Source organism: Tamandua tetradactyla, chromosome 3 (assembly GCF_023851605.1).
Source record: "Tamandua tetradactyla isolate mTamTet1 chromosome 3, mTamTet1.pri, whole genome shotgun sequence".
Taxonomy (NCBI): domain Eukaryota; kingdom Metazoa; phylum Chordata; class Mammalia; order Pilosa; family Myrmecophagidae; genus Tamandua; species Tamandua tetradactyla.
The window spans coordinates 139,235,599-139,257,950 of record NC_135329.1 but is presented as its reverse complement, the minus strand read 5'-3'; the positions used below and the strand labels follow the sequence as shown (position 1 = coordinate 139,257,950).

The 22,352-nt window shown below is 39.8% G+C and overlaps 1 protein-coding gene and 1 non-coding gene across 2 annotated transcripts in view; one reads left to right on the top strand and one right to left on the bottom strand.

Annotated features, from left to right (window-relative positions):
• B3GALT1 (beta-1,3-galactosyltransferase 1) overlaps positions 1 to 22,352 on the bottom strand; it is a 605,805-nt gene that overhangs the window by 28,994 nt on the left and 554,459 nt on the right. The window contains exon 4 of the mRNA XM_077151945.1: positions 19,768 to 19,905. The gene's annotated coding sequence lies outside the window, so the exon portion shown is untranslated. The remainder of the gene's footprint in view (positions 1 to 19,767; positions 19,906 to 22,352) is intronic.
• LOC143678365 (U6 spliceosomal RNA) lies at positions 12,793 to 12,897 on the top strand. Its single transcript, XR_013173178.1, has one exon. It is a non-coding gene; the product is annotated as a U6 spliceosomal RNA (small nuclear RNA).

The following is a 22,352-nucleotide window of genomic DNA, read 5'->3' as shown; positions in this document are numbered from 1 at the left end:
TGATTATTGCTTAAGGAACTGAATTTCCTTGAGATCCTCACTGTATGAGCCACAAGAGTCATTGGTGCCTCTCTTTTTGCTTTAGTTGAAGTGATTTCCTAGCCTATGAGTTTCACGCACATAAGCTATGCAAGAGACACTGCCATCTGCCATACAGCTCAACCCCAATGCTGTGGGCTTGAAAGAAGTTATCTTTCAAGGACAACGGAGGCCAATGAAGGAATGGGGGCATGTTTATTTTCACTTTTCACAGAAAACAGTGGGAATCCATCCAAAACTCTGGGAGGAAGACTGTATTAAGTGCCAAACTGCCACTATCATTTGCATAATGTGTAATAGAAGGTGTTGATTCATCTCTGATAAACAGACATGCTAGGGGGTTGAGACAAAATTACATATTGCCTGTCTGCCTACCCCTTAAGAAACCAATCACCTTCTTCCTCTCCATCAACTCCAGAGAGGCGGGAAGCATTCTGCTCCATTGAACTTGGTTCCTGTATCTGCTTAGCAAACTGACTCATGGATATGACTCTTCCTTCACGGCTGCCTTCTCTGCTGCTATGCACAGCTGCTCCTCCCAGGGAAAACAGGGATGTCCATGTGACAGGCTGCTTGGGATGCATTTTTGTTTTACTTTGTTTTCGTAAATTTCACCACTGTACTGCATTCTACCCCTAAATAGGACAACTTTTGTAGACTATGGGTAACATAGTTGTTTGGGAAGTTCTGAATAATCATAGCTGAACCATTTGATGTTATCTTGATTGTAGAGCAACTGATTTTCTAACAGGCTGCTTGTTGAAGGTGGGTGTTTGACATAGATAGAATTTTCATTTTGGTAACTGGGTATTTATCATTACATATTTATGCAGCAGCAAATGCATTTGAGTACTCCCATTTTAATAAAAATGAGTACTCCCATTTTAATAAAGAACCTGAAGTTAAATATTTAGGGAAAATTGATGGTCCACAGTGTGACTTCCACAACTTTGACTTTCGCTACGCTTGCTTTAATTTGTGTTTATTCCCATTGTACAGAAATGGTGTGGCTCAGTTCATTTTGGGGGGGAACGAAGACAGGTTTCTATATCTTTTCTGCCATTTGTTCATACGATAGTCATAACCAATAACAATAATACTGCCACTCATATCCTGTAGTGCCTTCGTGGACAGATATTTTCTACATTTTTCTCTAAATTTCAAGTTGACATCTGTATTTTTAACAATGAGGAAATTGAGGCCCAGAGTATTTAAGAGACTTTTTCCAATTCCATTTGGTTGAACCATATAAAATTGCCATTTATACAGCTTAAAAATGGCTGAAATCAGCAGCTTTATATGTTTCAATCCAACAGCTGTTGAGGAGAATAAGGATTCAAATCCAAATCAGCCAGGATTTAAAGTCAGCCCTCCTTCCAAAACGCTATGCTGCTGCCTATTTATTTATATTCTCTCTTGTTTCAAAAGTCTAGCGTTGCAAGCATTATTTATTCAATATAATACCTGGTTAACAAATATTTATTGACTTTAATAAAAGGGTATACAGGAAGTGTCACAGATCTGTTTTGTAATCAGTTAGCAAGGTAATGGGTCTCAGTTTTTACTACTGCCAATCTGGATGGTTATAAAGGACTATTAGGTTCTACTTTTTTAGTCATTAATTCCACTACTCTCTGCATAGGGTGCAGTTTCCCAATGCCCAAATACCAATAGCTAGTGACAGGGTCTTCCCGGGACGGGTAAAATCTTGCATCTCTCTTTCTCATTTCTATTTCTCTATTTTCTCCAATCATCAAGCATCTCTTAAATGACTTAGAAAGCACTTAGATAATCCTTCTTTAAATGACCCCTTTCCTTTCTTTTATCACTCTATTAACCCTTGCTTCCCACACCTTTTTTTTTCCACCACCATCTCTCTCTTCTAGAGATAATATGCTTTAATTTTTTAGCCACAGGTATTTAACTCACACTCTAATATTGGCCGTTTGGGAATGTACGTGTGGATTTTGGAAGGACCCAGGTGTTCGTAATACTGCCTCCCTCCAAAAGACAGGGATTTTGAGCGTATATCAATGACTACACAATTTAAAATGTAATTACATAGTAATTACTCAATTTGCTTGTGAACATCAAATCTTCTCCGTGAGTTTTAGACAGATGTCGCAGCAGATGCACCTCATTTAAAGGAGAATTTCCATTAACTGCAGCAGTATTTCTGCCTATTATCTTCAGTGGTGCAGGATTAAATTGCTAATAGATACATTGTTGAGAGTTATTAGGAAGTATATTCAGACAGGAGACAGGCCACAGTTGCAAAACATGGGAAGGTTCCTGTGAGTGAGTGAGTGTGTCAAATGTAGAGTTATTATTTCAAAAGATTGATGAATACGTGGATGAATATGTGGCTTTGGGATAAATGACAGTTATTGATAGTAAACACTGCATTTTTTGGGGCGTGCACTGGCCCAGAATCAAACCCAGGTCTTCTTCCTGGCAAGTATTCTACCACTGAACAACCTGCGTACCCCAAAAACTGCATTTTGTAGAGAACTTTCCAATGTACAAACTTACATCTCTCTACGTTATCTCATTTGATTATCGCTGGAATTCAAGACATAGGGGTGAATGTCCTGAGGCTCAGAGGCTCACCCAAGTTTTTATAGATGGTGTGAAGGCCGCCCAACTTCCAAGCCAGTTTTCTCACCATCACACCACACTGCTTCTTCAAAAAATAGTTCAGTCCACAAATCAATTAGACTGTGTATGCATTTTTAATCAAATGGACTGAACTTTTGACTTGTTAATTTAAAAACAAAATGGTTGAATCAGTTGCATGTAAAAAATACAGGTTAGGAAGCATTTATGTTTACATCAAACTCTCGGGTTTTGTGGTATATATTCTTCCAACAGCTACAGTTTGCAACACACGAGCTTGCTAGAAATGCATCAGTTTTTTTCAAGTCAATCTATCCCCATCCAGGATCATTACCACTGGTAGCATGATTCTCAAATACGTAGAACCATGTGCCATATTGATACTGATGCTTCAAAATTATGGGAAACCATGAAATAAAAGGATGTCTAAATCTCTTAGTTAAACCTGGAAAACACTTGTTTGAAGGTGGTGAAAACCTTCTATATATCCTTGATTTTCCTTTCTGATGACAACTTTATTTTGGGGATAAACTGATCCCTACCCTATCCCATTCCAGCCTAATCTCTTTGCTCATCCAAATCCAGACAATGGTATTTTCGCACAACTCCCTTGTTGGGCAAGGTCTGTGCAAAAGGTAAGGCCTAAGCAAGGCTTGTCATTCAGGAGTCTGCTCAAGTGTTGAGGGCTGGAGAGAATCGATTTTTGTTTAGTCCTTGAAGGCATTTCCCTGGGGCATGACTTCCAGGCACCAAAGAAAGGCAGAGAGAAACGATCTAGGGGTCTGTCAATAGGACTCCCACACAAATGTCAGAGCTTGGCTGGAAAACAGCGGCTTTTCCTATTTCTGTGTGGTCCTCCTTCATAAAAAATTATTAGTGCTCCCTAGAACTTTCTTTCTCTTTATTCTCTCTTCCCGAAAGATATTGGTAACCTATAGCCCCCTTCCCCTGCCTTTTCCATGTCCTCATCTGAAAGAGCTGGCTGCCCCTCTGTGCTCTCACCTCCCACCCCACTTACCTTTCCCTTTGTGTATGCTACCTGGGCTTTGTACGCCTCTTTGGAACAGTTACCCTCCCACGGCTTCTCATTTTCTAACATTATTTCCTGTCCTGTTCTCTCACCTTCCTCCTACACATTTCAGAGGATTATTCTCTGAGGCTATTCCATCACGGTCCATTAGTAAACCACAGCCTGAGTCTCAACTGAGGAGAGGTGGAGATGAGGTCAGTAGGGAAGGAAGCCAACTGGGTGGGGGTGGGGTGGGGTGAAGGCATTAAATGAGCCTGGCAAAGAGTGAGAAAAGGGAAAATTAGAGGCCTCACTGAGTTGGAAAAATGAAACTAGCTCCAACCTTATCTATAATCCTTTATATTTCTGTTATTATTAGAAATAATTTATGCCAAATGTGTGACACTGTATGTGAAATATAACAGATACTCAATAAAAGATGGTTATTACCTTATTGCTTTCTATGATCCAATACGTCTTAAATAAATAGAGGTGAATTGGGGTAGAACCATAGAGCAAAATCCAGTTTTGATAAAAGCAACTCTCTATTCTTGGTAAATGATTCTTGATGTTACAACATGCTATAATAATCAGATTGCAGCAGTCAATTGTGTGAGATTTCACAATGAATTTAAAATAATTGTTACAAAATGCTGAAATTTGAGTATGCCTATATTGGAGACTGCAGAGCATAAATGTAAAAACCTAGATTACAGTTCTAGCCATGTACTAGTCTTGGAGATGTTTCTTAATTTCTATCTGTCTCTATTTCCTAATCTGCAAAATGAAGCTCCATGGAGCCAACCACTCAGGGTTGTTTCTAGCTCAAATGGGATCATAAATGGAAAGCTGGTGGCTCAGTATTTGTTGTGAGAACTCAATGAAGGTTTCTGTCATAAGGATTGCAACTTTTAAAATTAGAGCAGATTCATATTTATCCTTATAAAGACAACAATTTCACTTACTCAGCTTCTGATTTACTACCTTGAGAGAGAAAGAGGTATGGTTAAGTCTAACCTACTGGGAGTCTGTGACCCATTAGAAATTCATCTCTCATGTGGATGAATTTCCACTGTGCCAGGAAAAATACAAGCAACTGCTATAATAGGTTCCTCATCAACTATATGGCCTCTGTCTATCATATCTTTGGCCATTGTAAATGTCCACAGAACAATTTTTCACAGAATGACATTTAATAATTCACAAGGTAGCTCATCACATGCTGGACTTATTTCGCTAGTGTTGGAGGGATATTTGTGAGATTATGAAAGATTTGAGAAGTCATTTTTGGGATGGTAGGTAGACGTTATTGGTGAAGGAAGATTTGTTGGTCACTTCATATGATAAGGCATTTTCCAAATCTTGGGACTACACGGTTCATGCTAATCCATTTGCCCATCATCTCTTGAGCACCCACAACTTTCGAAGCTCTGAGCTGAATGCTGGGGAATCATAGGTGCATTAGAGTGCCACAGCCAGGTGAGAAAGCCTAGGGCTTGGCACACAGCTGGATAAATATTTGTTGGGACAACTGGGAAATAATCTCTTACTTAATTATAAGTGCCATCACAGAACTGTGAACAAGGTGCCACAGGAGGGAAGGGGCAGGGGGCAACTACTCTGGGTTGCCTTGAGAAACCTTTACTACGGTTAAGAGATCCACGCTTGTGCAGTCTCCCCAGCAGTGTCTCCAGGGCACAGTGAAATCCACTGACAATAATTGTCATAGCATCCCAGGTAAGAACATTGAAATATGGCCAGGACGAACCCCAACAACTGCCCTTGGTGCCTTTTCAAACCATAGAGGGCTTGATTTGTACTTTCAATGTCTTGGAGAGACCCTCCCCTGAGGTCATACAAGCTAATTTTTTTTTAAAACCTAAGAATTGAGTAATGACCTGGTTTCCTTTCTGTTTACTCAGTGGCAGAGGCCTGGCTTGGGAAGGAGTTTAGTTATAGTGCATCCAAGACCTTAAAAAAAAAAAAGAAAACACCATCAAAAAAGCAAACTCCTGGGCAGCAGCTATGTTGTAAAGGAGAACTGCCATGTCCAAGGCCAGAGAGAGGGAGGGCAGGGGAAACGTATTAGTTATGCCCAGCTCCCTGCACCTGAGTCCTCCACTGCCACAGCTGGAGCCATTTAGCCTCATTTTGCTCATTCAGTCTCACCCCAGGCTCCAGTCTAGACCAATCCACTTCCAAGTCAGTGGCAATTGAGGGGCCCAAGGCCAGTAACACGGTAGCTGAGGATATCATCAGATTTCCAGCTGGCCTGATGCTCAGCTTTTAGGAGCAGAAGCAACTTCTTTTTTGTTTTATTCTTTGAGCCTAAATGACCATCTTGTATCCTGCTAGTTGTGATTGGCACCTGTCTTGTTCCTCGTACCAGACTCTCTTGAGCCTAGTTTCCTCAACTGTCAAGGGAAAGTGTAAATATGGATTTGCAGGACTGTTTTGAGCAATAAATAAGATGAGCTGTGAGGCCCCTCATACAAAGCCTGGCACACAGAAGTGGCACGATTTATGCTGGTCTCTACATCTTAGCCTTTGTACGTTTTGTCACACTGGTGATTTTGGGTCTGTTGTTTTATGTTGACTATGAATCATGGTTGTTTTGATGTGAAGGGCATTTGATATGTCATAGTATAAGACTCTGTGCTTTATTTGCCAATATTTATGTATGTCACAGACCTCCCTGACTCTCACCTCTTGTCTGACCCTTGTCCCTTCTCAAAGTCTCATTCGGCACCCAACCATCGACTCAGAAACCTCAGAGGAAATTACAGCTGGCAGGCCGCTGTGTTAGAGCCTAGGGGCTTGAGTGACCTAATATGTCCCAGTCTCCTCTTCCTCAGCTGTGGGCAATGCTGCCATGGAAGAAGGTCATCGTAGATCCAAAGGACACTGGATCCTGCTCTTCCTGCCAACTCTCTTCCCAGAGCTCTGGAGGCCAGAGAACTCATGCTAGGAACCGACTGATTTTCAGGTGTGCCGTAAGCCCCAGAGGGCAGGGTGGGGAGAGTGCACAGAAGGCTAGGGTGGGATTCAAGTCACCTACCCCAGCTCAGGCCAGCACTTGGACTGACCTGGAAATGTGGAAAGTAGAAACCAAACGCAGATGGGTCCCACGACTCTGCCCAGCTGAGGAATGTCAAGAAAGTACCATCTTGAGGTGCTGTGGACCCAATCTCAACTCCAAATTAAATAAAAAACAAAACAAATACGTAAATTAAGACCCTAACATGCCGTGATGCAAGAAAAGGAATCGGAAAGTAAACATTTGAAAAATGAGATCTGAAATTGCTATGGTCCAAGATCTTTATCAGTATTTAATTTAAAAAGAAAAATAAAACAACCTGCCAGCCTCACAGTGGATATTGGATTACAAGCTGGATAATTTGTCAGCACTTGAGCAATGTCTAAAGAGATTAGGAAGTGAATCCAAGTGCCACAGACTCCGTGCTCACGCCCGGGATAAACCCAGAGAAACAAATGTGCAATTGCGATTTCTCCAATTGCTACAGGAGCTGCAGTGAAGAATGGTGTGCCTTCTGAAAGCCCCCGGGAGGCAAAATAAAAGGATGGATTCCGATTTCAGAAGTGAAAATGAAAAAGGATGTCCTAAAGGGAAAAAAGTACTTATGGGGTACTCTTCGTGCAACAATGTGGAATTAGCAAGAGAATTGTCTTCTATTGACAGTCAATCTCTGGACAAACTACTTTCATTCATTTTAGGGAAAAAGATAAAATCAAATCTTAAAATCAATTCTTATTGAGAAAACAAAACAGGTAAAGGGTTTGGCAAAATGTTGCAAGGGTCCCCATGCGGGTGGGCTTGCCGCGGACCACGAGCATCACGGCGCCCTGATTTTGGGTACAGGAGGTTCTGTGCTGTCTTCTGCTTTTCTCTTGCCATCTGCCTTGTTCCTTCCTTCCTTCTCCTTTCCTTTCCATCCACCTTCCTCTCAGCTACTTCCTGCTACCTGGAGCCTCCTCAGTCCTGTTTCAAGCTTTAACCTAACCAGGGTGAGAATTTGAGTAGTTTACCTGAAAAGGTGTTCAAACAAAGCTATTAGATGGGCAGTCCTCTAGGAAATATTAGTATTTTAACAGGGAGGCCTTTAGAGTGTTGCCAGAAAAGAGTGAAAGAGGATTTTATCTCACAAGCATCAGAGCCCACTCACCTGGCAGGTATCTTTGAATGGGGGTAGAACATGGCTAAGTGCCAGAGTCCCCTAAATCATTGCAGATGGAAAGCAGCCCTCCATCTATAGATCAGGCCTTCATCTGAGACTATGTTGCATACGTCTGCAGCACTTGCCTTCCCTGCCACTGTTGTCTGCTTGTCATGCTTCCCTGCCAGACTATAAATCCCTGATGACAAGGACTGTGTCTGTCTTCAAAGTAAGAGGCACCATATCTTGCGCACCTACAGTGTCCCCTAAGTCTTCCAGAGTCTTTACATTTATAAAACATTTAATCTTACAATAATCAGAGTAATTCCATTCCTGTTTAAAGATGAAGCACAGAGTGGATGAACAATTTGCCTAAGGTCACAAGATAAGAAAGAGCAAAACTAAGATTCAAACCCAGGCTGTTTGACTCCAGGGCTTACACTGTAAATGGCGATAACATTACATTCCAGGCACCACTACAGGCCTGGGAAAGAGTCCCTATCTCTGTTTTTCCTTTTATGTATCCTTTGCTAATAAGTAGTGTGGGAGATTCTTAAGCTAGGTCCAGGGCCTCAGTTTTCATTTACATGACAGTGTTACTCTTACACTCTTATGTCTTCCATAAGAGACTTCTAGGAAAGATGGTGGAGTAGGAGCTCCAGAACTTGGTCCTTCCACCAAAACAACCATTAAACAGAGAAGAACTGTCTGAAACAACTATTTTGAAATACCAGAGGCCACAAGAACACTATACAGCATCCAGAGAAAAACAGGAGGAAGAGAATGATAAATTATGGTAAAGAACTGTGATTTGCTCTCTCCATGCAGTGGCCATCAGTGCCTGTCCCCCACCTTCATGGCAGGCAGCCAGGGGGTCCAGTCCGTGGCTAGCTGCTGGTATCAGAAAAGGACATAAAAATCCTTGTCCCCAAGAACAAGGGTGGGCATGGCTGATCACTGATCGTGGCTTTTGATTAGCAAATTCAGATTGCTGGGCCCGGCTCTGAGGACAGCCATTGTTTCAACCTTCCCAGACAGGGGAGGAAGTGGTGGACATTTAAAGATGCAGCACTTCCTTAGGGCTGCAGGGGACAGTTAGCAGAAAGGCTATGTTTGCTGGGCAGGCCAGAAAAGCTCAGCTTTGGGAAGCCATCAGAGAAGATTTGGGGGCCCTTCCTGGTCCCATCCCCAGGGTACTTTGGAGCTGGTCTGTGCCATTTTCATGGGTCCCTGGCCCTGTATTGGCTGGAAAAAAAACAATTTGGGAAAGTCCTGTTGGGATGCTGCTCCTCCAAGGATTTGCCCTCCAGGCAAAAACAGCTTGAGACAACCAAAGGAGTGAATATAATATTAAGGCAGAAAGGCTGGGGCAAAGGCCTGCGGGTTTCAAATACCTGGTAGAGGAACGTCTGTCTCCTGGGAAGCAGAGGCCAACCAAACTCCTATACATGGGGGAGCTCGAGAACAACTAACCAGCAAAAGCCCAGTACAAGGCAATAGCCCAAAAAGACAGGGAAAACCCTGCACACTGCATCCGCCTTGGGCAGATGTTCCTGATACAAGCAGGTTGCAGGTGAAAGGATGGAAAAAATATATACTATTCAAGTAGTAACCAAAAGAGAGCTGGGGTGGCTATACTATCAGATAAAATAGACTTTAAGTGAGAAACAGTTATGAAGGAGAAAAATGGTCATTATATAACAAGAAAAGGAACATTCAAAAATATATGTAACAGTTATAAATATATATAAGCACCTAACAGCAGATATATGAAGCAAATACCGACAGAGTTGAAGGGAGAAATCGGTGGTTCTAGAGTAAGAGTAAGAAACGTTAACACACCACTCTGAATAATGGATAGAACATCTAGTTAGAATATCAATAAGGAAGTATAGGACTTGAATGATACACTAAACGACTAGATTTATCAAATAGATATAGAACATTGTACACAATGAAAACAGAATACACATTCTTTTCAAGTGCACATGGATCATTCACCATAATAGACCATATGTTGGGTCACAAAACAAATCTCAGTAAATTAAAAAATGTTGAACTCATACAATGTATATCCTGTGACCACAATAGAATGAAACTAGAAATCAGTGACAGAGGGAGAGATGGAAAATTCACAAATATGTGGAAGTTAAACAACATATTCTTAAACAACCATTGGATTAAAGAAGAAATTAGAAGCAAAATTAGGAAATATCTTGGGGAGAATGAAAATGAAATACAACACAGCAAATCATATAGGATGCAGCAAAGGCAATGCCCTAAATGCATGCATTAAAAAAGAAGAAAGACTTCAAATCAGAGACCTAACCTCAAAACTGTGAGAACTACAAAAAGAAGACCAAACTAAAACCAAAGAGAGCATAAGGCAGGAAATAGCAAAGATCAAAGTGGAGGTAAATGAAATAGAAAACCAAAAAGCAATAGAGAGAATCAGCAAAAGCAAAAGTTGGTTCTTTGAAAATATCAATAAAATTGACAAACTTTTAGGCAGGATTGACAAAGAAAAAAAAGAGAGTGAATACAAATAACAAAAATCAGAAATAAAAGTGGGTACATTACTACTGATCCCAATGAAATAAAAAGAACTGTAAGAGAATATTATGAACAACTGTATGCCAATAAATTAGAGAACCTAGATAAAATGGACAAATTTTTACAAACACACAAACTACCCACATTGACTCCAGAAGAAATAGATCTCAACAAAACTATTAGTAAAGAGACGGAATCAGTAACCAAAAAACCTCCTAACAGATGATATCATCAACATGGCAACATAATATATTCCCCCCCAAAAACCTCCTCAGAGATTCAGCAAGTTTAAGGACAAACTTCACTTGCTTGGAACTCTGGAGGACAGCAGAGACTGGAGAAGGGCTACACAAATGCTAAATCAAAGAAAAAGACAAATCTTAGATAGGAAATTTCCCTCCTGGACCGGGCAGTCCTGTCTTCACCCTCTTGGTCCCACGTATTTTGGAGTTCTCCAGAGGAGGTGGCCTGGCTTCCTCCCACAGGGAGCACAGACTATGGAGGAATTCACAGCAGTGAGTTAGAACGTCTGTATATCCAGGCACAGAGAACCAAGTCCCTGCGTGTGTGTGTGTGGGGGGGGGGGGGCACAGAATCAGTCAGATACTTTACAGAAGATTGCCTATACAGAAGAGGAGGTAGCGGTAAAGGAATAGAGAGACAAAAGAGATATGACATACAAAAGCTAAAGGATAAAATGGCTGAAGTACTGCCTTTACAGTCATAACACTGAATGTTAATGGACTAATCAGAAGACAAAGATTGACAGAATGGATAGAAAACAACACGATCCAACTATATATAAGGGACTGACCCTAGACACAAAGACATAAATAGGTTGAAAGTGAAAGGGTGGTAAAAGATATTCCATGCAAATACTAACCAAAAGAGAGCTGGGGTGGTTACAACTAATAGCAGACAAAATAGACTTTAAGTTAAAAGCTGTTATAAGAGATAGCAGACAGTTTATATTAATAAAAGGATAATCTGTCAAGAAGAAATAACAATCATAAATATTTATGTACTTAACCATAGTGCCCAAAAATACATGAGGCAAACACTAGCAAAACTGAAGGAAGTATTAGACGTCTTTACAATAACACACCACCCACCACCCTCTTCAATAGACAGAACATCTAAACAGAAGATCAGTAAGGAAACAGAGAACCTAAATAATATGATAAACGCACTAGACCTAACAGACATATTCAGAACACTGTTTCCCAAGACAGCAGGATAAGTGTTATTTTCGAGTGTACATGGATCATTCTGGAGGGTACACCACATGTTGGGTCACAAGACAAGTCTCAAGAAATTTAAAAAGATTGAAATCATACAATGCATCTTTTCTGACCATAATGGAGTGAAGCTGGAAATCAATGACAATGAACTGGAAAGTCCACAAATAAATGGAAGTTTAATAACATGCTCTTAATTAATGGGTCAAAGAAGATATCACAATGGTAATCAGTAAATATTTTGAGACTAATGAAAATGAGAGCACAACATAACAAAACTTATGGGATGCAGTGAAGGCAGTCCTGAAGGGGAAATTTATAGCCCTAAAAACTGATTACATCAAAAAGAAGAACGAGCTAAGATCAAAGACCTAATTGTACACCTGCAGTAACTAGAAAAATAATGGCAAATTAATCCCAAAGCAAGCAGGGGAAAAAATAAGGAAGATTAGAGCAGTAATAAGTGAAATTTAAAATAATAAAATAGAGAGAGGTAAAAAACTGAGAAGTCCATTCTTTGAAAAGATCGTAGGAGGACCTCTATGTCACATCATACACAAAAATCAGCTCAAAAGGAATCAAAGATCTAAATGTGAGAACGAGGACTACAAAACTCCTAGAAGAAAATGTAGGGAAACATCTCCAGGAACTTGTGTTAGGCAATGGTTTCTTAGACTTTACACTCAATGCACAAGCAACAACAACACAACTAGATGAATGGGACCTCATAAAGATAATTTTTTTTTTTACATTAATGGACTTAATCATGACAGTAAAATGACAATGTACGCAATGGTAAAAAATATTTGGAAACCACATATCTGATAAAGGATTGATAGCTAGAATATATAAAGATACCCTTCCATTTTCCAACAAAAAAGAAAAACAAACCAATTTAAAAATGGGCAAAAGACTTGAACAGACATCTCTCCAGAGAAGATACACAAATGATGAGAAAGCACATGAAAAGATGCTCAACTTCATTGGCCATCAGGGAAATGCAAATCAAAACAACAATGAGATACCATTTCACACCTATTTGAATGACTGCTAGTAAAAAACAAAAAAAACAAAAAAACAACAGAGAATAACAAGTGTTGAGAATTTAGCAAAATAGGAACACCCATTCATTTCTGGTGGCAATGTAAAATGTTTCAGCTGTGTGCTCGCTGGCAGCACATATACTAAAATTGGAACGATACAGAGAAGATTAGCACGGCCCCTGCGCAAGGATGACACGTAAATTGGTGAAGCACTCCATATTTTTAAAAGAAAAGAAAAAAAAAATGATTCAACTGTTCTTTAAGTGAGTTTGGGAGTTCCTCAGAATTCTAGGTATAGAACTACCATATGATTCAACAATAGATATCAGGTATATATCCAAAAGAAATGAAAGCAGGGACTTGAATAGATATTTGCATACTGATGTTCATAGCAGCATTAATCACAATGCCAACAGATGGAAGCAACCCAGTTGTTTATCAACTGATGAGTGGATAAATAAAATGTGTTATATACATAGAATGGACTATTATTCAGCTGTGAAAAGGAATGAAGTCCTGATACATGCGACAACATGGATGAACCCTGAAGACGTTATGCTGAGTGAAATATGCCAGGTAAAAAAGGACAAATATTATATGATCTAATTTACTTAAAACAATTAGAATAAGCAAAATTATAGAGTCAGAATCTAGGATATAGACGACCAGAGGATGTGTTGGGGATAGGGAATGGGAAGTTAAGGCTTAAAATATACAGGGTTCTTGTTTGGGATGATGGACATGTTCTTGTAATGGATTGTGGCGATGTTAGCACAACATTGTGAACACAATAAACAGCACTGAAATAAGTGTTTGTATATGATTAAAAGGGGAAATGTTTTGTTATATAATATGGTCACAGAAAAAATATTTTAAAAAAATCCATGGAACTACACCACACAAACACTGATCCCCAAATTAAACCATGGACTTAGTGGTACAACTGTAAAAATGTGCTATCTTCAAATGTCCCACACCAGTTGCAGGGTGTTGGTGTTGATGCAGTGTGTGGGAATCCTGTATTTTATGCATGATTGTTCTGTAAACCCATAATTTCTCTAATAAAAAAAAAATGTCTTGTTCAGGTGTTTCTATGGAGCTCCAGTCCCACAGATCCACTTGTATACTTGACAAGTCCACTTTGATATCTCAGAGACACCTCAGTGCAGCGCATAAACAATAAATTCACCACCTGTGCCTGCAAATCTTGTCCTCTTTCAGGATACCCTATATCTGAGAAATGCACCTCTATCTATCTAAAAAAAAAAACAGGAATCATATTTTAACAGCTCTCTCTGCCCTACCAATACCACTTCAGAAATTCCTCTTGTATCTGTTTTCTTCTCCCCATCTCCACTGCCACCACCTTGCCTTAAGCTACGGCTTTCTCTGATCTTAACCCCTATGCTAACTTTTCAAGTAGTCTGGCTGCATGTTCTCCATCTCTCCTCTCGCCTCTGTTTTCTTCATGCTCTAGCCAGTTTTTCTTTATGAAAACAAATCTGAGCTTAACGTTCGGTGCCAGTCCCTGTTCAAAACTATCCAGTAGCTTTCTGCTGTGTTTAGGAATAAGACTAAATTCTTAGCATGGCTGCCTAGAGGTTCTAAAGGCCCTGCACATGTTCTCGTCTTGCAGCAGCTTCCTCCTTGCTCTCCATACTCCAGCTACCCTGAGGTTGTTTTTTTACCCTATTCCTCAAAACTGCGTTTTTTCCCCCCTATTCTTCAAAAATACTGCCTCCCATATTGGCCCTTTGTACATACCTTTTAAAAAAGGAAACCATTTTATTATCTCACAGATTCTGTAGGTCAGAAATTCAAACAAGGTGTACTGGATTCTCTGCTCAGGGTCTCACAAGGCTAAAACGGGGCCCTTTGTCAGGCTGCCTTCTCTTTTGGATCTCATGCTCCTCTGCCAGGCTTAGTTAGGTTATTGGCAGGATTCAGCCCCTTGTGGTTGTGGGATGGATGTCTCCATTTTCCTGCTGACTGTCACCTGACGGTCACTCCGTCTTAGAGCTGGCCCTCAGGTCCTGGCTATGGGTGTCCCCTCACAATATGACAGCCTATTTCTTCAAAGCCAATAGGAGAATCTCCTGGACCAGGCGAGAATTCTGCCACTGAGCCACTGTCACACCGCCCTCTAAATCTCTTTTAAATAACTGATAAGGTCAGGCCAACCAAGAAAATCTTTCTTTAATTTAAAGTCACTGATTAAAGACCTTAATTACATCTGGAAAATCCTGTCACCTTTGCCATATAATGCACATCTTTTTTTTATTTTGAAAATTTAGAACATTTTTCCTAACCACTCAACTTTCATCTCAGATCTCACTGTTCATAGAAACTGCTATGTTTCACACATTTCTGCCTTCGTCTAGGCAGATTACTTTGTAATATATAATCTCAGTATTTATCTGAATTAATACTAGGAATAGCTAAGATTTATTGAGTACTTACCAAGTTCAAGTGTCATGCACAGTGGTATTTTATAATTACTATATTTAAATATTATCTAATTAAAAATTACAACAAAATCTGAGAAGTAGGTAATATTATAATTGTTTTACAGAAGAAGAATCTAAGAATGTGGGTGGTGAACTGAGAGCATATCCAGTTGTGTGCTGATGTGGTGGATTTTTGGCTTCTGCATTGGACTGTTTGTGTGCTTGGAAAGAGCTGGGCCTGGTCTGTTATTAATCAGCTATATTGGGGATTGCCTGGCATACACAATGGGTTCAGTAAGTACTTGACTGCAATAATGAATTTTGAATGAGTGAATGAACTAGGATACATCTTAATATGGGAGCTAACAGGGTATCTCTTTGTTCTCTACTCCAGATTAGTCATTGAAGGGACTGTTTACAAAATTCTACAGAGTTGCTTACAAATGAGAAATTGGCATTCTCTATACTAGAGATGTTATAGAGTGTCCTCCACTCTTCATTTTGATGACCATCTGCTCCATTTCCGAAAGAGGCACCAAATCAATTTAATTTTACTTGCAGTTAAGGAGCAAGAATTTGTCCCTGTCCTGCTAGGGCTTCTGAAATAGAATTAACATGCACACAGACACGCATCCTTACAAACATGCACATACTGTGTTATCTAAGGCCACCTTACTAGCTATAACAAACAAACCCTAAATTTCAGAGCTTTAATACAAGTTATTGTTTGTGTAACAGGGAATGAGGTATTCCTGCATGGCCAGCTACCTTTCTACCTGGTGATTCAGGAGCCCAGGCTTCCTCTAGCTGGTGGCTCCCCACAGTCCATGGGCGTCTCAGAGTTTTCTCATTTACATGGCAGCAGGACAAACAGAGTGGGGAGAAGGTGCACCCACTTCCTCAAAACCCTGGCCCCAAAATGAAGCCTGTGACTTCCACTCACCTTCCATCGTTAGACATTCATCACATGCTCACACCCAACTCTAGGGCAGGCAACGAAAGGCTGTCTAGATATGCGCCCAGGAAGAGAGAAAGGAAGTAGGTTTTCCCTACCCCTAAATACAAAGTGGACAGGTGCTGTAAGAGCAGTGCAAGGGCCATGAGGTACAAGGAAGATGGAAAATATCTTTTTTGTGGGGTGCAGGGTTTGGGAATCGAACCCGGGTCTCTTGCATGAAAGGTGAGCATTCTACCACTGAACCACTGTGCACCCTTGGAATTTTGTTTTTACTGTGAACATCTGGGAAGGCCTGGGGAGGAGGGGATTTCAAGTGGCTCTTGAAGGATAGGCAAGGCCTCTACAGGAAGAGAGCAGAACAGGATTAAGTGAGGCTGAAACTAAGAGGGATGGGGTCTGACACCAGGCAGGGAGTGAGGGTGTGAGAAAAAGGGCACATGCGTGCTTTGGTCCATGTGTATCTCTCTCAGAGTCGAGAAGAAATTGTTTTAATCATCTTTTTTTCTTGGTTTTCCTGAACGCCTTCTATAAGTAATTAAATAACAAACTAGAATTCCTCCCTCCACCATGAGTATCTTAGTCCCTAATGTGAAGTATGAAATAATTAGAGGTTGTGCTGTGTAAGAATTTTAATTTCATGGAAAACTTCTATTTTCAAGACTGTGCTAATTATACAGGATGAGGCCAAACAAAGGGAAGATGTGCAATTAGCAGAACACAGCTCATTACAACCAGCTCTGTTTAGAGACTCTTCTGAATCTACATATGCAATATATTAATAGTGACCTAGTATTTATCCTTTAGAGGGCTATTCTGAAGGTTTTAGAAAGGTAGGGGTTTACCACTTCGGTTTTGACTGTGGTGATAAGGTGGTACTTTTACAGTCTATTCTCGGTGGCAGAGTGGAAAGAGCCTTGTCTTCAGAGGCAGATCTCTGTTCCATCCTCAGTCTGTCACTCATCAGCTGGGTGCTCTTAGCCCCTCTGGGCTGCTCCCTCCACTGTAGGAGGATAATAATGCATAGGAAGGCACCTAGCATTGAGCCTGGGCTGTATTAAGGAGCCAATTATTATTTTAGATCCATTCTCCTTCCCTCTCCCTACTTTCCCTCTCTTAAGTGACATTTCATTCACCTCAAATAAAAGTCCTTAAAACTTTAAGAACTGTGTAAGAATAACTCTAATATCAGACTGATGAACTACTAATCTACCAAACTTCAGTAAAGGCAGTCATAACATCAGTGGCTCTGAGTGGTGCCAAGAATAAAGGAGGGCTGACTCAGCTCTTGTTTTTTTTCCAAAGAAGATAAACTGCATATCATGCAATCTGCTTTTTGCTTAGGAGGTTCTAGTTTTGTTTTGTTTTAAAATAAGATCTTAACTACAAAAGCCAATCTCTCTTACACAAGCATTAATGGGGCTATGATAAGTTTTTTAAAAGTTTGGGCTTTTCCCTAGTTCTTACCAGCATATTAGAAATTGACATGGAGAAGCTGAGAGCTCTAAAACTGCACAGTATTACATACCACTCGATTGCAAAATGCGGTGGGTTGCCCATCCCAAGCCTCAGCTCAGCTCTGAATGGCCTATGTATCCAAGTGCATCTCAGTATTGACTAAAAGGATAGAAGGCCTCAGCTCCTGGGAAGGCACCAGGATTGCATTATCATAACAAAGGCAAAATTCTTGATAAAAAGAAATGATCACAACCCAGAGGCAAGAGATAAAATATGAGAGTTTGATTTGGGTAAGATTCAAAGTCAAGCTATTTAATTATTCTTAAAGTATTCCCAAGAATGTAAGCATCAGAACAGTCTAGGAGCCAGTACAGCCTGGAGTGGAAAGGGACTCTACAGATTATTCCCTGCTCTTTCCTGATTCACTATGCTCCAGCCATATCTGCCTTCTTCTGATTCTGTGAACAATCCAAGCTCTCTCTTGTCTTAATGTCCCTATAAGTCATCCTTCTGCCTCTTTAGAAATGCCTCTTGTAACAGTTAGTATAGTCTCAGCTATGCTGCCTTAATAAGTATCTTCCACATCTCACTGTCTTAATACAATAAAAGTTTGCTTTTTGCTCATGGTTCATGTCCATTGTGGGTTGGTCTGGGGCTCTGTTTATTGAGGTCACTCACACATCCATGCTGAAATAGCAGCTACATCTTGAACCTCATCATCAGTCTGAGTGCCACAGGGAAAGAGAGCTGGAGGGTCTTACAATAGCAATTAAATGCTCTAGCATGGAAGAACGATACAGCCTCAAGGAGACGAAGGCAAAATGGCAACAGCTCTCCTGACTCTTGCACCTCCCACCCCATCACTTGTTCTAAAGCAGGTTCCAGCCCTTCACTGCCTCAGCACCATTTTTGCTTTTATATTATTTATTTTCTATTTTGTTTTTAGTCTGTCTGCCCTATTGGATTGTCACTAAGAAGAAGGACCATGTCAACAGGCTAATTCCATGAAGCAGTTCTCTAAGATGGTCAATCTGCCTAATATATTTGAAAACTGAATATTTTTGTCTTGCATTTGGAGAATCCATGTGGCTATAATTTTCCATTTCTTAGACTGTTTATTGACTTCTCTCTATCCTTATTCATCAGAAGATCCTCTCACTCACTCCACAAACTTGCTCCACCACCATAGCAGGGAGCTAAGCAAACACAAGTGGGGCATTTCTTCAAATGCTTTTATGAAACAAATTGAAATACCATCAACTAAAGTTCTCACAGAAATTTCCAAAGCACATTAAAACCAACACAGCCAGTGTGAATTTCTGTAAAACTTGTAAGAATGAAAAGGAGAAAGGAATTTGGTGAAATAGCATTTTGTTGAATTTGTTTTGGGCAAATAGCTCTCAGGGAATTAGCTCAGAGCTATTTCCCACCAAACACTGATAGTTGTACTTTAGTGTCAATTTGAGCTTGGTATTGAGTAGGCAATCTGAAAATACTGTCCATTTCATGGACAAGGAAACTAGTTTAGAGAGGCTTAACTGATAGGGCCCAAAGTCAAAGAAGATGGAACGAAAGATTAAAGCATTATCCAAGTGTCCTCTTTCCAATGAGGTGCTCCTTTTCTCACACCACACTTTAGGAAGGCTGCAATTATTGTTATTTATTGAGTATGCTTTTTAAGGCAATAACTTAGAGTCCAGAGATATATTCTAAGTATTTGTCTTGCATTAATCACTTCAAATAAAAAAAATCATTTAAACTATGATTTATGTTGTCAGACATTTTCAATAATTACATCATCACTTTCTATATAAAATACTACTATTTTCAACAGACATAAGATATGATTGAAGTACAGTTTCCTATGGGACAAGGTTATTTCAGTAAAGAAGTTTCAAGAATCAATTAGCGATGGCCTTGGAGAAATGGATTTTAATAGGCATTGTCTCAGATCACCTAAGGCATATCTTTAGTTCTCTAACATTTCATCTTAAAGAGGGCACTATTAAAATCAGTCAAATGTTTCATAGACAGTAAAAAATATAATTTTTTTAAAAAGACACATATTTTAGCTATTAATTTTCCCCTGTATCATTCAGGAATAAGGCTTTAATAGCAGGAGTGTTTTATATACTATAGCAGGTAAGCATTAATAAAATAAAATAAACTTAGATATTGACCTTGAGAATTTTCTGATTGTGTACAATGCACTGAGTGATGCATTCTCCTCTTACCTGTTGAACTGAGTGTGCCATGTGCTTGTTCTTCTTACCGTAGGTAGGTACAGGGCACCAAGCATGATCTCCACATATCTGATGAGATTTGCAGTGGCTTGTGCCAGGAGAAACTAGTGTTTAGCAAACTGCAGAATCCTAAAGGGACATCAAGAAGAGAGAAAATCTTAGGAAAAAAATAATTGGGTTCTGAAAAATGAAGACAAATCTGATGCTTAAAATAAAGGACTTCTACGTAGGCTATAGTTTAATACATAGAATGTCATGTGGGTAAGCACCGAATAAGGGTTGATCAGATTATAAAAAGAATGAATAAACAAATGAGAATGAAGGTTCTGGTCTTGGAATTGCAAAGATGCCTACAAGACCAGGTAATGAGGGTAAATGAGGGAGCAGATTGGATGTGAGGCATTAGGGAATGGTAGAGACTGTGGTGAACTAGTAAGCATATGTGCCATCTGAAGGGCACAGCTACTGCTCAGGTTTAGCTCATGGTTTTCACTGATGGATGTTCATAAGGAAAGACAAGACCAATAATGTCACATTTTCAGATTTCCAAGGAAAACAGAAGTACAAAATTTTAACTAAAATCTCTTGAGTTTTTAATTTTAGCATGTAGTAATAATTTTAAAAGTACAGATCTAATGAAGCTAAAGCCAAAGCCTCCCAGAGAGTCAGAGTTAGCATGTGGCTAATCAGCTTTATCCTGTGATCTTGTGCCCACATCTTCACTTTCCACATGATAAAAAAAAAAGGTCCAGAGAGGGGAAACCACTTGGGCAAGGTCACTTGTTTAACTATTGGCAGAGGCTGAGTTTCTAGGCATGAGCACTTTCCTTTTCACTTACAACTACTCTGTGAATGGCTTAATCCAATTTGACTTGTGCAGTGAACTGGAAGCAACTTTGGAGGCAACTGGAAGCTGCCTTTAGTTGATCTGATTTGGGAGGGTTAAACTGTATTTATATAAAAGTTCACATGGAGAGGTGTAACTTTTAAGCTCACCATTTGAATTATGGAAAGAGTTTAGAGTAAAGTTGAGTGACTTAAATTTAATGGTTCCTCAAATAAAATTATACTCTGTACATAAGGATGTAGTTGGGATGGTGTTTAAGCCGTGTGGGCCAGGTGTGAAAAGTGGTCGTGTGAGAGATGGCAGAGGCACAAGCGGTCCCCACTGGATCAACTGCTATTTACAGTTTCTACCAATGATAATAACTGCACTTGAATCATAGGTTGTCGTAAGGATTAAATGAATTAATACCTGGAATATGCTTACATTGGTGCTTGAATAAGGCAGGCTCTTAAAAAAATGTGAAGTAGTGTTTGTAACTACTGCTATCACCAACATTTATTGAATACCTACTATATACTAATTTATTTACATTTATTACTTGTAATCATCACCATACACTCTTAGTTATATGGTATTATCTTCATTTAATAATGAGAAAGCCATAACCTTGAAAGTCCCTTGTCCAATGTCAACCTGGTATATAGGGTAACCATGTTTGAACCTAGTGTATCACTCTAGCCATTTGCTGAACCTACCTCTCTAGTATCTTGCCAGTATTCAACTGAAGAGATTATTCAGATTTTCAAAGGGAGAGGAAATCAAATTAGGTCAAATATCTATTAAGTTAAATACCAAAGCAAAGGATTTCCAAAGAAAACAACGAAGAGTGCTGAAATGCTTTATAACTTTCTGCCGTATGTAAAAATGTATTGTTCTATAACGCGAGTGTGTCACATAACTAAGAATAAGACAGGAGAGCATGAAGTCAATTTTGGGATGTATAAACCCTTATTACTTCTCTTTAAAGTATTATGGCTCTTCATTGATTGTTTACTTAAGATAGATTGTGTGGTATGTGAATAAAACTGTTTAAAAATAAACAGAGGGTGGGCCACGGTGGCTCAGCAGGCAAGAACGCTTACCTGCCATGCCAGAGGACCCGGGTTTGACTCCCGGTGCCTGCCCATGTAAAAAATAAATAAATAAATAAAAATTAAACAGAAACATGCAAGTCCTAAAGAAAATGTGCAGAGAGAGAGAGAGAGAGAGAGAGAGATCGACCTTTTGCTGTTGGTAGGGAAGTAAATAGGTGCAGCCCGTAAGGAGGGCAGTGTGGTGGTTGCACAGGAAGCTAACCACAGGGTTCTCCACAAGGTCCTACAACCTCTTAGTAGGAATATACTTGGAAAACCTGAAAGCAGGAACACCAATGGATATTTGCACACTGGTGTTTATGGTGGCAAAATTTACTATTTGCAATGGATGCAGGCGGTCAAAGGGTACATCTGATGAATGGAAGGGCAAATCGTGGTGTCTACATACAATGGAATACTGAGTATCTATAAGAAGGAATCAAGTTGTAAGGCATGCAACTAGATGAATGAAACTAGAGAACATTATGTTGAGTGAAATAAGCCAGAAATGAAAGGACAAAAGTGTATGGTCTCACTAGTATAAACTAACTACAATGTGCAAAGTCTGAGAATTGAATTTGAGAGCGAAGGTTATTGGGGAATAAAATGTTGGCAGAGACTGGGCAATTGATGATTAAGGAGTACAGAATGTTCAA